Raw genomic sequence first — 14,654 nt, 5'->3', positions numbered from 1 at the left:
TTTTTTTTTTGAAGACCAAATTCAAAAAGCTAGTTCTCTCACAAATCTTGATATTAGTGCCCGGCACAGAGGGTGTGTTTGCAGAAGGAGGTGCAAAACACACATTTGCATAAGTAAATACTGTGGGCAGGGAAGCAGTAGGAAAATGTAAGCCTTTATTGGCAAGTAGGAAACCAAACAAAAAGCTAAAGAAAGCCAAATCTCTGTTGTTCAGGGGTGCAAGCAAGAACACCTGACAGTCAAAGGTCAACAAAACTTTTGTTACTGGCCACACAACTAAGACTGACCACCCAACTGTTAGCTTACAGAGCTGCCTCCTACTCTACAACCATCTGTATCATGCTGAGTTGAGTACATTTTCCCAAAGGCGAACAAGTGAAAAGTACAGGGCTGATGGTTACCTGAAAGGAGCCATGGCAAATGTTCTGCTCCAAAATAAACCTCGTAGCAGCATTTATCAGTACAGTATATCCCAAAGTGTTCCCACAGATTAAAAGGCATAGACCTATGTGTGTTCATCTTAATTCGGTTATTTCTGCTCAAGATCAATGCTGATTTAAGCTATCAGGGGAGAAAGGGAATACACACAACTTCTTTCCAAAATCAGGAGGCAAAAAAGGGCAATTCCTAGTACGAAAGAAGTCCTGGTGACTAAATCAACAAAAGTACAGAATAAATAATCTTGAATACAACTTGGCAAGAATCCCAGATACTTTGCAGCAGAAGAATATGGTCCCTGTTCTGTGATCTTTCATACTAACAGGGACTGTTGCAAGACACAGAACTCAACATCTAAGGAATTTAAAGCACTTTATAAGAGTTACCTCAATCCTCTATTACATCCCTTTCTGGTTAAAAAAAAAAACAAAAATGCAGGACTCATTTTGCCCCATGGAGGATGAAAAGCATAAAGATGAAGTGACTGACTTAAGACAGTAAAATGCATCCTTCTGCCTCATGGCCAGAAGCAAATGTGAAGCATCCTTTCAACATGAAGAGCGACTTCATGAAAGACTTCAACGGAAATGTAGCAGAATCCACACATCGACAGGAATATTAGCCCCTTCAAAGACTACATACTGATTACAAAAATACCCACCAATGCTCAACATATTTTAGGAACAACTCTTAAGGCTACCTTCATGTATATAACATCCTTTTGAAATTTTTAACTGTGGCAAATTGGGTTCTTTGAAAGTGGAATTCGGTATCTGGAGGTTAGAAGTACATTTAGAATCATTAAGCTGGATTCTCTTTTGGATTTTTTTTTTAAGATTTATTTACTGATTTCTAGAGAGGGGAGGGGCAGAAGGAGATAGAATCTCAAGCAGACTCCATGCTGAGCACAGAGCTCAACCCCACAACCCTGAGATCATGACCTGAGCAGAAATCAAGACAGATGCTAACCAAGCCACCCAGGTGTCCCATCAAGTTGGATATTTTTAATCAAAAGGGTAAATATTTTTCTTAAGTGGCTTGTAAGCTCCTTCTGAAAACAGTTCTTAAATAGTTCTAGGGGAGCCTGGCTGGCTCAGTAGGTTAAGCGTCTGCCTTCAGCTCAGGTCAGGATCTCAGAGTCCTGGGATCAAGCCCCACATTGGGCTTCCTGCTCAGTGGGGAGTCTGCTTCTCCCTCTGCCCTGCCCCCCTACTCATGGTCTGTCTCTCTCTCTCTCTCTCAAAAAATAAAATATTTTAAAAAAAATTGTTCCAGAATTCCTTTCCAATAGCAGCAGCTATGGAATAAGCAGGCAACCTCCCCAGATGACCTCTTTGAAAGGCATATTTCATTTCCTACAACGTCATTGCTATTAGCATTGTGCATGTGCTTCATCAGTTAGGTAAGAGCTATGCCTGATACTATTTTTTTTCATGTTTTTCATTCATTCAATAAATATTTATGGTGCACCTAATGTGTGCTAGGTCCTGTGCTAAGTAAGTCCTAAGGAAATAATGGTGAACAAAAGCATGCCCACTACTTGTCCTTATGAAGACAATTTACATAAGCACATAAATTATAACCAGTAAGTCCAATGGAGGTTGGGGGGGGGGGTGGATATTCATGGTGATGTAAAAAAAGATTCACTATAACAGTGAGACCCAAATAGTATAAAGAGGGTTCCCCGAGGAAACCAGGTTTGAGCTGAAGATAAATGGGAGTTAACTAATTAAGCAAAGGGAACTGATAGGAAGAGTAATGGAGATGGTAGGGGGGGAGAGGAATGGTTTTCTGAGTAGTGAACAGCATATGCAAAGACTGTGTCTTCTTAAAAGAGTATGGGCACACATTAAGAACTGAAAGAAAGGGGCGCCTGGGTGGCTCAGTCAGTTAAGCATCTGCCTTCGGCTCAGGTCATGATCTTAGGGTCCTGGGATCGAGTCCCACGTTGGGCTCCCTGCTCTATGGAGTGTCTGCTTCTCCCTTCTGTCCCTTCCCCGCCTCCTCATGCTCTCTGTCAAATAAATAAATAAAATCTTTTTTGAAAAGAAAAAAAAAAGAAAAGAAAAGAAAAGAAAAGAAAAGAAAAGAAAAGAAAAGAAAAGAAAAGAAAAAGAAAAAGAAAAAGAAAGATAGTGGTGCTAAAGTATTGCAAGCTAATAAGAGAGAAGAGTGTGAGATAGGTTGGCAAGGTAGTCAGGCCCCCTTCAAAGCCTGGCACACATTAAGGATCTTTACCTTAATGAGAAGCCCTAAGCCTCCTAAAATGGAAGGGAGGATGAGGAAGGAAAATGATACCATGAAATCTGCATTGTTGGGCAGGCCAGGTGGTTCAGTGGTTTAGTGCCGCCTTCAACTCAGGGCCTGATCCTGGAGACCTAGGATCAAGTCCAACGTCAGGCTCCCTACATGGAGCCTGCTTCTCCCTCTGCCTGGGTCTCTGTCTCTCTCTCTGTCTCTCTCTCTCTTTCTGTCTCTCATTAATAAATAAAATCTTTAAAAAAAAAAAAAGAAAGAAATCTGCTTATCTAAATATCACTACAGGCAGGGGTGCCTGGGTAGAGCAGTCGGTTAAGCATCCTACCCTTGCTTTCAGCTCAGGTCATGATCTCAGAGCTGAGATCTGAGGGTCATGATATCAAGCCTGGTATCAGGCTCCATGCTCAGGACAGAGTCTACCTAGGACTCTCTCTCCCTCTCCCTCTGCCCCTCCCACCACATGCTCCCCCTCACTCTCTCTCCCTAATAAAATAAATATTTTTAAATAAACATATATACACACATAGTGTATATATAGACATATATACACATACATATATATATTATATATATATATATACATATGAGTTATACAGATACAGATTAGATATCTAAGGCTGGAATGAGAAACCAGTCATGGTAGAAGCAGAAAGACAGGTTAAGACGCTACTGTAATCATCTAGAATAGAGGGTAGAGTTAATGAAGATGAAAGAAATGAATGGACTTGAGAGATACCAAGGATGGCAACTCAATAAAGGACTGGACAGTATTCTCTATCTGTGATTTAGCCAAAGATGATGCTTTGGTTTTGCCTAAGAGTCTCTTATTCGTTAATTTCTTGCAAACTAAAAAGCATCATACGAATGCTAGGATTCTTTTTCCATCAGCTTTCTAGATCATAGTTTATCTTCTTTTAAATGAAGAAGAAAGAGTAGCAAAAAGAGAAACAAAACTTAAGAAGTATCTCATTTGAGGTAAAAATATGTGTTCCTGAAAAATTATGATACACCTGGCTAATAAGGGAATCTATTTCATAAAGAATATTACTGAGTAAATATTTCTTCCCTCTACACAAGCATACGCTAAAAAGCGCAGAACAGATTATCATGATACTACATCAAGTGAAATGTAAACCGTTCTCTTGATTATTTCCATATATCACTTCTCCTTTATTGCAGGGTACATAAATTGGGTGATTTTACAACTCTTAAAGGATGCAATGGCTGAGAAATTCAATAATCACCAGCAAGTTTTGTAATAAACCATTTAGTAAGCAACTAGAATGTCCAAGAGGCTTGCAGGGATTTAAATCTATTCTTTCACCAATGACTTTACCCACATGGAAAAATCATTTTTATATTGTAACATAGGTTACAATATGCCATCTCCAGTTCACGCCCTCCAAAGAAATGCAGCTTTCCTGTAAGCTTGGAGACAATGTCATAGCAATATGATAAGTTCAAAATGTAGTCAGCCTTCTAGACTATATGAACATACATACCACAACAAAGTCTAATTTTGACCATATGGTTTGTCTGAATTATACAGACCAATTTGTACTGTGGCTCAGAATGAATATATAAGAAGGAACTGGGTTTTAGTAGTCTCGTATATCAACAACAAATGTACCAGCTAAATTCTAATTCCATGAGCTAAAAAAAGACAGTCTAATTTTGAGATTTTGCAACTAGAGTTTATACCAACCCTTCAAAATGCAGCTTTTAACTTGGGAAAGAACAAATCCAATATGAAAAACACCAAGGAAAGAATAAAAAGCCATGGTTTGTCAATAAACTGACTTCTAAAGGTTAAATGCACTTTTAAACATGATGTTTTTGGCAACTGAAGTCATGACCCAGGCGTTATTTGATCAGAGATTCTGCATATGAATTTGTTTTCCTTCCCTAAAAAAAAAAAAAAAAAAAAAAAAAAATTAAGGTACTCAAGTATATGTAAAGTAACTTGAATAGTCTAAAACAGTATCCTGACAGCCATTATCATTTATACACATACACTTAAGGCTGAATTGGACACATAGCAGTGTTTTGAGAAACACCATATTTTTGAGATGCCACAATAGCTCTTTGAGAAGTGCTGTGCTCTATATCATCTTACGGGGTTTTTAAATTTTTATTGGAGAGAGAATGAGAGAGCAAGTATGAGCAGGAGGGAGAGGGAGAGGGAAGAGCAGACTCCCCCACTGAACAGGGAGCACAACTCTGGGAACTCAGGGCTCAATCCAAGACCCTGGGATCATACCTAAGCCAAAGGCAAACACTTAACCAACTGAGCCACCCAGGCACCACTCATGTGATTATTTTTAAATGTATAATTTGAAATCTTTCCAGCACAGGAGGAGGAGCAATCATGAAAAATCTCATTATCTGGGGGGGAAAAACAATAAAATAAACTAGATTTCTCCAGCCTTATTATACTGTAGTACTACATAAAAGAGTAAATCATAAAAAAATATTAATTGCTACAGAGTTATACCAGGGAATATACTGTATATCCCAAGTTGTGGGTCATTGAAACATTTTATGACCACATGAAAACACAGCTGAAAGTTAGGTTCTAACATAAAAATGCTACCCCTTTTATAATTTCATCTGCTTGAGAAAGACGTCATAATACAGTAAGTTACTTCGCCCATGAGTCTCCACAGACAACCATGCCACTTCTCACAATCACTCAGATTTTAGTGCAGAAAAGAAAAAGGACTTATCTTAGCTAAACCATCTTACATCTTACAATTTCTGATTCCAAGTAAACAGATTTTCATTCATCCTTTAATTTTCTTGAGAAGCACAAAGAAATGTCTAAAAAGGTAGTGAAAAGTTGAAGGATTAACCAGGATATTAGAAATCCCATACCTAATTTTCACTGACAGAAAAAAATTAAGGTTTGTGTTAATCAGAGGTTAATGTGATATATATTGTCTGGATGCTGAGAGTAACTGATCACTAAGGAATCCTGCCCTGAGAGTTTATCTTTCTTGTTTTTACTTTTTATTATGGTAATTTTCAAACACATACAAAGTAGAGAGAACAGTACAATGAACCGCCATTGCTCTGCTTAAAAATTAACAATTTATGGCCAATCCTAATTCAGCCAGTCATTACCTCTCACTTGCACCCCGTGCCTCTGCTGGGTTGTTTGAAAGCCAAAGCAAATGCCATATATCATATCTAAGGTAAGCAGAATAAATGGTCCCCAACGGTAGATCACTTCCTAATCCTCAAAAGCTGTGGATACTACCTTCTATAGCAAAAGGTGTGATTGTAATTTAGGGTTTTAAGGAGGAATTTATCTTCATTTACCCGAAGAGACTCTAAATACAATGACGTGTTCTCAGGAGGGGCAGCAGGAGGTCAGACACAGATGTACACAGAGAAGAGGATGGGAGACTAAGCAGTGAGGTGCAGCCACAAGCCAAGGACAGCTACCAGAAGCCACCTCCCCTAGAACTTCAGAGGAACATGGCCTGCCAACACCTTCAGTTTAGAATTCTGGCCTCCACAATTATGAGAGAATCAATTTCTCTTGTTTAATCCACCTAGGAGATGGTGATTTGCTAAGGTAGCCATAGGAAACTAATACCATACCATACAAACTAAAAAAAAAATTAGCATGCATCTTTAAGAAACAAAAACTCTTTTAAAATAATAATACCACTATTATTCCTTTTTTCTTTTTAATTTTAGAGAGAGTGTGCACTCATGCACAAGCATGAGGGGGAGAGGGAGGGAGGGGGCAAAGAGACTCCACACTGAGCCTGGAGCCCAATGCAGGGCTTGGCTTGAGCTCATGACCCTGAAATCATGACCCAAACTGAATCCAAAAGTCAGACACTCAACTGAACCACCCAGGAGCTGCTATTATTCCTTTTTTAAAGTCCTCTAATTTATCCAATATCCAGAGTTTAAATTGACCAAATAGTCTCATAATTTTCTATTTATAATTTTTAACTTCTTAATTTATCCAAATCAAGATCCAAACATAATGGATATGTATCTCAAGTCTCCTAATGATAGCTTCTCTTCCCTCTCTGTTTTTCCAGTCACTTATTAATTGAACAAATGGAGTAATTTGTGCTACAAAAATTTCTACATCTTGGATTGGGCTGATTTTCTCTGTATGGTATTGTTTTGCATGGTCTTCTTTTTCCTGTGCTTCTTATAAACTAGTAGTTAAATATAATAATGGTTTGATCAGAATTACATTGTTTTTTATTTTTTTGACAAAAAACTTCATGGAAGATTCTGTATATTTTCTATCATATCAAATTAGGAGGCCTATATCTATTTCTTTCTTTTTATAACTTTAAGATTGATCAGTGGGTCAGGGGTTAGTAGCCTAATCCATCAATTATAAAGTTTGCCATCACCCTTTGACCCTTGGTCACTGGTGACCATTCCCTAGATCTATTATTATGTCATTAGGGGTAACAAAATGGTTATATTTTATTTGTATCATTTCTCCTGCATTTATTAGCTAGAATTCTTCTAAAAACATGATATTTTTTAAACTATTTGTTTACTCTGAAATACAGTTTTTTGGCTTTTTTTTTTCTTACAGGAAAGGTATATAAATGCTTGATAACATCAATCTGTAAGGTAGTGCCAGGATGAACACAACAAAGTATTTGACTACAAAGACCACCTTGTCTACCTACACTCAATGAGTGCAACTTTCCAACCACACTTAACTTCGTTCTCAAGTTACCAGTTCAAATACTTGGCCTACAATATAAAACCTATTTTTAAATAACAGCCAGGACCCAATAGAACACATCAATCTGATGTCAGTTCTTAGGATGTATGCCCTATCAGATCATTCCAAACTCCTCAACTAACCACTACAAACCATTCATTCTGAGACAACTTTATCCTATTTCACTAATACAAATCATCTTCTCATTCTACACTCTGTGCCTCTGGTTCAGTGTTCTTCACATCTGTCTCTCTCCCGGCAACCCGCTAAAGCTGTCCTCTTCCCCCTCCAAAAGTAAAAACACCTCCTGCTCTGGCTGTCCATCACACCTCCTTTCTTCCGAGAAAAGCACAATCCTTCTTTTAGGAAACTGTGCCTCTTCCCCACCGCAACTATGTATTTCTAACTGGGGCTCCCAATTACCAAATAATTTGTGCTGCCGGACGTAAGGACAAGGATGTCACCCAAGAGAGATCAACCAGAGCCAGCCCTGGGATTCTGAGATTTGGACTAAGGGAAAATGTCAGGCCCCCTTTCTGGGTGATCTTTTGGCTAACTGGCAGCCTTGCCCCAGCCTTGCGGAGGGAACTGACCTCAAGAGAAGGAGAGATAAGAGACGAAAGAGTCTTGGTACTATAGAAATGTTCAGATTGGGCTTCCGAGATTCGCCTCACTTGTCCCATACTTTGGCCACGTGAGCCAATAAATTCCCTTTCTGTACAGTTTCATTTCTATAATTTATGACCAAAGAAATCCTAATACAATCGCCACCATGATTCTTGGAAGACTAACCACAGTGACCTCTGCCTTTCTTGTTTCTTATACTTACTTTCTGTACAAATAACACTTCATTACCTACTGTCCTGATTCTTTATGTGTCAATTAAATACCTGTTGCCATCTTTTGTGGCCTTGCAGACATAGATTTTATACATCTCTTGACCGCCCCAACAGTCCCCAGAACGGTGCTAATAGAGCCTGTTGGCACATAAATAACAACTACCGTGCATTGATTTTTACTCCCATGTTAAGCACTTCGCAACTGTTATTTTGCATTCTCTGGGAAAGTCCATGGGATTGGCATGCTTATCTCCACTTAACAATGAGGAAGCTAAGGTTCATCAAAGGAAAATAACTTGTCCAAAGTCACACATTCACTAAATGGCAGGGCAGAGATCTGAACCAGATTTGGATTTAAATTGCCATCCTGCCTCCCACAATAATAAATCCTTGCTACTTAAACTACCAGAGAGCATAAATGATCAGAGACTTCCATTTAACCTCCGAGTTTCCACTAACCTTAAAGTGCATTTTCTTCCATCATTAAAAATAACATTAACATACCAATGTTTACATAAATGAGTTATCCGAAAATAAGTATCTTAAAAAAGTTATAATACAATTTTGCCAAAATTGCTACTGGCAGTCTGAAGACTAAATGCTGGCATTTCTCTTAAAGAAATAGGTGAAAGGAATGAATATTTAAGACCACTCTGTCAGAACAAGTTGTATACAACTCCCCTGGCAGTGATATTTCAAAACAGCAAAAAGAGATTTGTGAGTACCTGTCAATGTGTGACACGCCTACAGCTCTCCAATTGCTCAGAGGAATATTCCTGTGTCATCATTAGATGCTAATAGTTATTGAGTACTCCCATGGCTTGGAGGCAAGAACAGAGGGCCTTTAGGAAGAAAATGGTTTGTTTCATCTTCACAGCTAAGAAGGAGAGAGGCCAAGACAGTAAAGGCAACTTCCTGGTGGAGAATGCGGAAGCCACCAGTTCTCATCCCTACATCATCTGCACATCCTTCAGGCCACCTTCCTCAGGTTCAAGCTTGTATCTCCTAATTCCCTCCAGACAGGTGTAGCTCTTGCTAGCAAATTAACTTTGAGGCAACAGTTTTTCAGCATCTAGCCAAGTACCCTCCACTGAAGAGATTCCCATAAATGTATGTTCATGTAGTTTCTTTTTTTACCCTTTCTCATTTTTATCACTTTCCTTGAGGACTTTATACCACATAATCGCTCTTCTGGGAACAGAATGACCGTCCCTAACTAAAAGGCCAGAAGATATCAAAGAGGCATGCTTGTCACACGTAATTTTGCAACCACACAGCTTAGGGGAGGTATACCTGGCACATAATGGAGAATGCATCTCCTGGTAGGACAAGATTATGCTCACTTGCATACTTTGGTGAAAGCCCCTGAAGAATGCAAAGCTGTCACAGACTCAGGGATGCCTCAAGTGAAATCATATATGTAGAAGTGCTTTGTAAACCATGAACAGCTAGGGGATGACAAATCCCTCCTGTTATGATGTGATTATTACAGAGGAACAGATCTGGGGAATAGGTAGTTGTATGGTTTGGAAGAACTAACCCGGTCTGGAGAGAGGTGATCTTCAGTAACAGGAAGGAAAGAAGGGAGACCTTTCAGAGGACACAAGAGAAAGGCTAAGCAACAAAGCAACAAATGGTGGGGGTAAGGAGCTCCAAAGGAGCAAACTCCTACTCATTTCAACAAATACTTCTTCAGTGTCTGGTACAGGTCTATGTCTTGGGATACATGGCCAAAGAACACCAATACTAACATAGCCAAATATCCTTGTACTTAATAGAGCTCTATAATCTTACTCAGGGAGAAAGTCAATAAACAAAACACAGAGTAAGTAAATTCTAATATTTTAGAAGATACCTGCAGGAGAGCAGGGTAAGGGAGATGGAAAGTGTGTAGGGTTTCCAATATTTTCAGCTTAAAGGATGAACCAAAGAACAGAAGGAGGTCAGATTTCCAATGTTGTTCCTCAAAAACTGCATTCAACTGCAGGTAAAATGAAGAAAATCATACTCTGCTTGAATAAAATTTGCATAAAATTGGATAAATCCAAATTGCCTAGGAACACACAGCTCATTTTCATATTTCTTCTCCTTCACCCTTGTTCAAAATTATTGACAAAATGTGCTATATAGCATATTTACAGAGGAAGATATAAAAAGACTTAGCCAGAAGCACAGCAAAGGGAATAATAAGAGACAAGAGTCAAGCAGGGAACAGCAAGAGTATTTACAAACCAGCACCTCAGGAATGGGCTAATTCAACAGGACTTTAGGACTCAGTTTTTTTCTTAGGAAAGTTCAAGGATGATATATAGGTTTCATTTCTGGTAACAACCCCAAACTGGCAGTATCTCCCTGGAGTACTGCATTGATAAAGACTTCTGGGTCCTGTGGAAAATGAATTACACATTTCTTCCATGGGCTCATGACAGAGTGTGGGCACGCAAGCCCCACATTAGCCTTTACTACCCTAAGTAGATCTTAGTGCTTAAAAAACAAACAAACAAACAAAAAAATAAAAACAGTGAACAATCAATCACTGGCCACCTACTAAGTAAAAGATAAGGTCAAGAACAGTGGAGGATTTGGAAGTAGAGACCTTAATCCGGATCCTAAAGGAATTATAATCTAGAAGAAGGTCTTATGTATAAAAAGTAACATTACTTAAAAAGTAACTCAGCCTGTAAAATTTCAGTCCAGAGATTCACATGCCAGTTAATTGGTATAGCCAAAGATAGCCTCCAAAGTCATAATGCAGGTCACAGGCTCTGAACTGGGCTTTGAAGAATGTATATCATTGAAATAACTAGAAAGAGGAAGGGCTACTCCCAGTAGAGGTGGACAGAAAAGAATAGGTTGGATGTGCTCACAAATGAGAACAGACCAGTATGGCAACCAGGACATAGGATCTGCATAGGGCACCAGATCATAGATGGATGTCTTGCCTATCTCTCAGTATTCTCCAGAGAAACAGAATCAATAGAAGAATCTATACACACACACACACACACACACACACACACACACACACACCAGAGATATTTATTACAAGGAAAGATATTATAAGGAATTGGTTATGCAATTATGAAGGCTGAGAAATCTCACAATCTACAGTCAGCAAACTGGAGAAGCAAAAGAGCCAATAATATAGCTCAAGTTCAAGTCCACGTTTGAGTCTAAAGACAGAGAAGATGAATGGCCTAGCTCAAAGACTGTCAGGCAGAGAGTGTGAATTCTTCCTTACTTGGTCTTTTTCTTCAATTTGGGTCTTCAACAGATTGAATGAGGCCCACCCACACTGACAAAGGCAATCTGCTTTACTCAATATACTGATTCAGATGTTAACCTCATCCTAAAACATCCTCACAGACATGCCCAAAATACTATTTAACCAAATATCTGGGCACCCTGTGGCCCAGTCAATTTGGCACATAAAATTAATCATCCCACTTTGAGCTGAGTTATTACCAGTAGACTACAAAGGACCGTGATTAGTGACATGGGCAAAGCTGTACTTTACAAAATCAAACTGACTATGGCATGAAAATGGATTAGAGAAAGAAAACCTGGAAACAAAAATAAGATTTAAAATATTGTAATTGACTGATAGTAAGAGGTAGATCATCTACAAATAAACACATGTTGAATTCTATTCAATATGAGGTACTTTACTGGTGATTAACATGGAAGTTACTCTGAAGTGCCACCCTGTATTTAATTTGACATCTGGATCCAAATGTAGATCTCTCTGGCAAGAATTGGAGGAGCAAGCCTAAGGTTCCAAAGGTCAACAAGGAAGATGCAGATTTATAAATTATCCACAGAAGGAAGAGAGCCAAGTTGAGAGTTTGCCCCCCACCCCCACCATACCTATAACTAACAAGCTTGGAGGACAGCAGGTTGAGTCAGTCAGACTTGAGTCAGGAAGCCTCATCAAACCTACTCATTTTGTGATTCACCGGAAAGGAATGACCACTCCTCAGTGACAAACTAACCCTAAAACATGATCAAGAGGTAGGATTACTTTAAGGGGAAAAGAGGGGGCCCAGACTACCTAAATACAAGTTATCAGCAGATTCATCTGTAGAAACTCCAGGGTCTGCTTTTCAAATAGGATGTGCAAGGTCCCAAACAGTCATACAGTGGAGAAGTACCAGCAGGAAATTCAGAGATCAAACTTAATCAGACTGATAAGAAATTTGCATTCACTGGGGTGCCTGGGTGGCTCAGTGGGTTAAGCATCTACCTTCAGCTCAGGTCGTGATCCTGGGGTCCTAGGACTGAGTCCTGTCTGGCTCCCCGCTCCATGGGGAGCCTGCCTCTCCCTCTCCCTCTGCCTGTCACTCTCCCTGCTCTCTGTCAAATAAATAAATACAATCTGGAAAAAAAACTGCATTAACCATTAAGTATTTAATACTACTCAGGTAAATAGTGTTTCATGAAGCAAATCAAGGCCAACAAAACTCCGCTGTCAGATTTTTTCATATGCATTTAAATGACTACATCTTGCTGAGAATAAGCAAAAATGTCAACATTTTGTAATACACACGAGTAGGAGAGACTTTACTCAACTTAAAAAACTGACTTCATGTTACAGAATAGACAATAATCAAGAATACATTAGACAGGCTGCGTCTTCCCACAAAAGATCAAACTAAAAGCATATCCAAACTATTAAGTTCTCCATATACTAAGAAATAGTTTGGTTTCTTTTTTAAGATTTTTTATTTATTTATTCATGAGACACAGAGAGAGAGAGAGCCAGAGACACAGGCAGAGGGAGAAGCAGGCTCCATACAGGGAGCCCAGGACCCTGGGATCATGATCTGAACCAAAGGCAGATGCTCAACCACTGAGCCACCCAGGCGTCCCAGAAATAGTTTTATTAAGAAAATTTTTCATAGAAAAAAATATCAAGAAACAGTTCCCCTAATAAAACAATATGGACAGACATCATCTTCATTTTGAAGATTCACAAAATATCCATGTTAACAGATCTATTAAAGGCATTTTTAAAATTCAGCTTATATCACTATATACTTACACATGAATACATGAATGTATAAACATATGTATACACACATATGTGTCTATGTAGATTTATATTTTTTTCCTATACTCATTTTGATATATTACAAAGAAAATCCTAAGTGATTGGAACTCCAAGTATAAGTTGCATGAACAGAAACCAAACAGAAGACACTCATTTTGAAGAATGAAACATAATCTTCTAACTTAATGGTTATGAACAAAGCTTGGACTCAATGAAAATATTAATCTATTCTCTAAGATAGTCAATAAAAACTTCGCCACAGGAATTCCTGAAATGTTCCAGCTTCAATGACCCTGAGTTATGAAATTTAGCCAAAGTATCTTATTTCACATTTTTCACACACAGAAAAGTAAAATCCATTGCTGGCACTTTCTATAAATCTAAAGATCTTAAAATTGACCCATTATCAATATTTCAACAGAAGTAAATTTTTTTTAAGATTCTATTTATTTATTTGAGAGTGAGCACAAGTCAGAGGGAGGGGCAGAGGGAGAGGGAGAGGCAGACTCCTCAGCTGAGCAGGGAACCCAATGAGGGGGCCGATCCCAGGACCCCAGAATCATGACCTGAGCCGAAGTCAGACACTTCTAGGCGCCACTCCACAGAGGTAAAAGTTTAACACCACAAGCAGAGCCAAAATACACTCACTCTGTAGTCTGCAAAACCTAGAGGATTCTCTGAACTCCTTAAAGGCATGTCCTAGAATAATGTTCTTAAGAAAATGTTTGGGGAAAAAAAAAAAAAACTATGCTCCATAAAAACTAATTAGCAGCTCATCCACCAACTGCAGAGTATTTTTATAGCTGTTATCAATTACTATGTTCTCTTGGGGAAAATATTAAAACCAAAAGAACCTGAAATGTGTGGAAATGAGGCAAGACCCACCTAAAAGCTCAGAGCCTTTGCTACCATGACCTCCCATTTCAGTGTCTGGTCACATATTAATCATTTCTATCTTTAGTCTTACACATTAAGAAAAAAGGTATTAATATAATTTTAAATGGAGGGATACTATTACGGGAAGTGTAAATTAGAGAAATTTAATATTTTCATGTCTTTAACTTTCACAAAATTCTCGTACAGAAAACACACAAGTGTACTTTAAGTATGTTCTCTAAAGCACTGTTCTTAATATAGTAAAATGGGAAACAACCCAAATTTCCAACAATAGGAAGCTGTTTAAATAACCTGTGATGTAATATTATATAGCCAGAATGTTCTGTATGTATAGTCACAGAAATACCCTTAAGATCTATTAAGCTAAAAATAAAAACCAAGTTGAAAGTTGTTTAGTAATACCCCAGTAGTGATTAACAAGCACAGTAATATTGTAATATGGAGGTAAATTTGGAGG

General features: G+C 38.5%; 1 protein-coding gene across 8 annotated transcripts in view; it reads right to left on the bottom strand.

Annotated features, from left to right (window-relative positions):
* FHIP1A (FHF complex subunit HOOK interacting protein 1A) overlaps window positions 1–14,654 on the bottom strand; it is a 233,731-nt gene that overhangs the window by 206,363 nt on the left and 12,714 nt on the right. The gene's annotated exons all lie outside the window — the stretch shown is intronic.

The sequence above is a fragment of the Canis aureus genome, chromosome 13 (assembly GCF_053574225.1).
Source record: "Canis aureus isolate CA01 chromosome 13, VMU_Caureus_v.1.0, whole genome shotgun sequence".
In the NCBI taxonomy this organism is placed as follows: Eukaryota; Metazoa; Chordata; class Mammalia; order Carnivora; family Canidae; genus Canis; species Canis aureus.
Note: the sequence above shows the minus strand (reverse complement) of the source record. Positions and strands in the feature narration are given on the sequence as shown.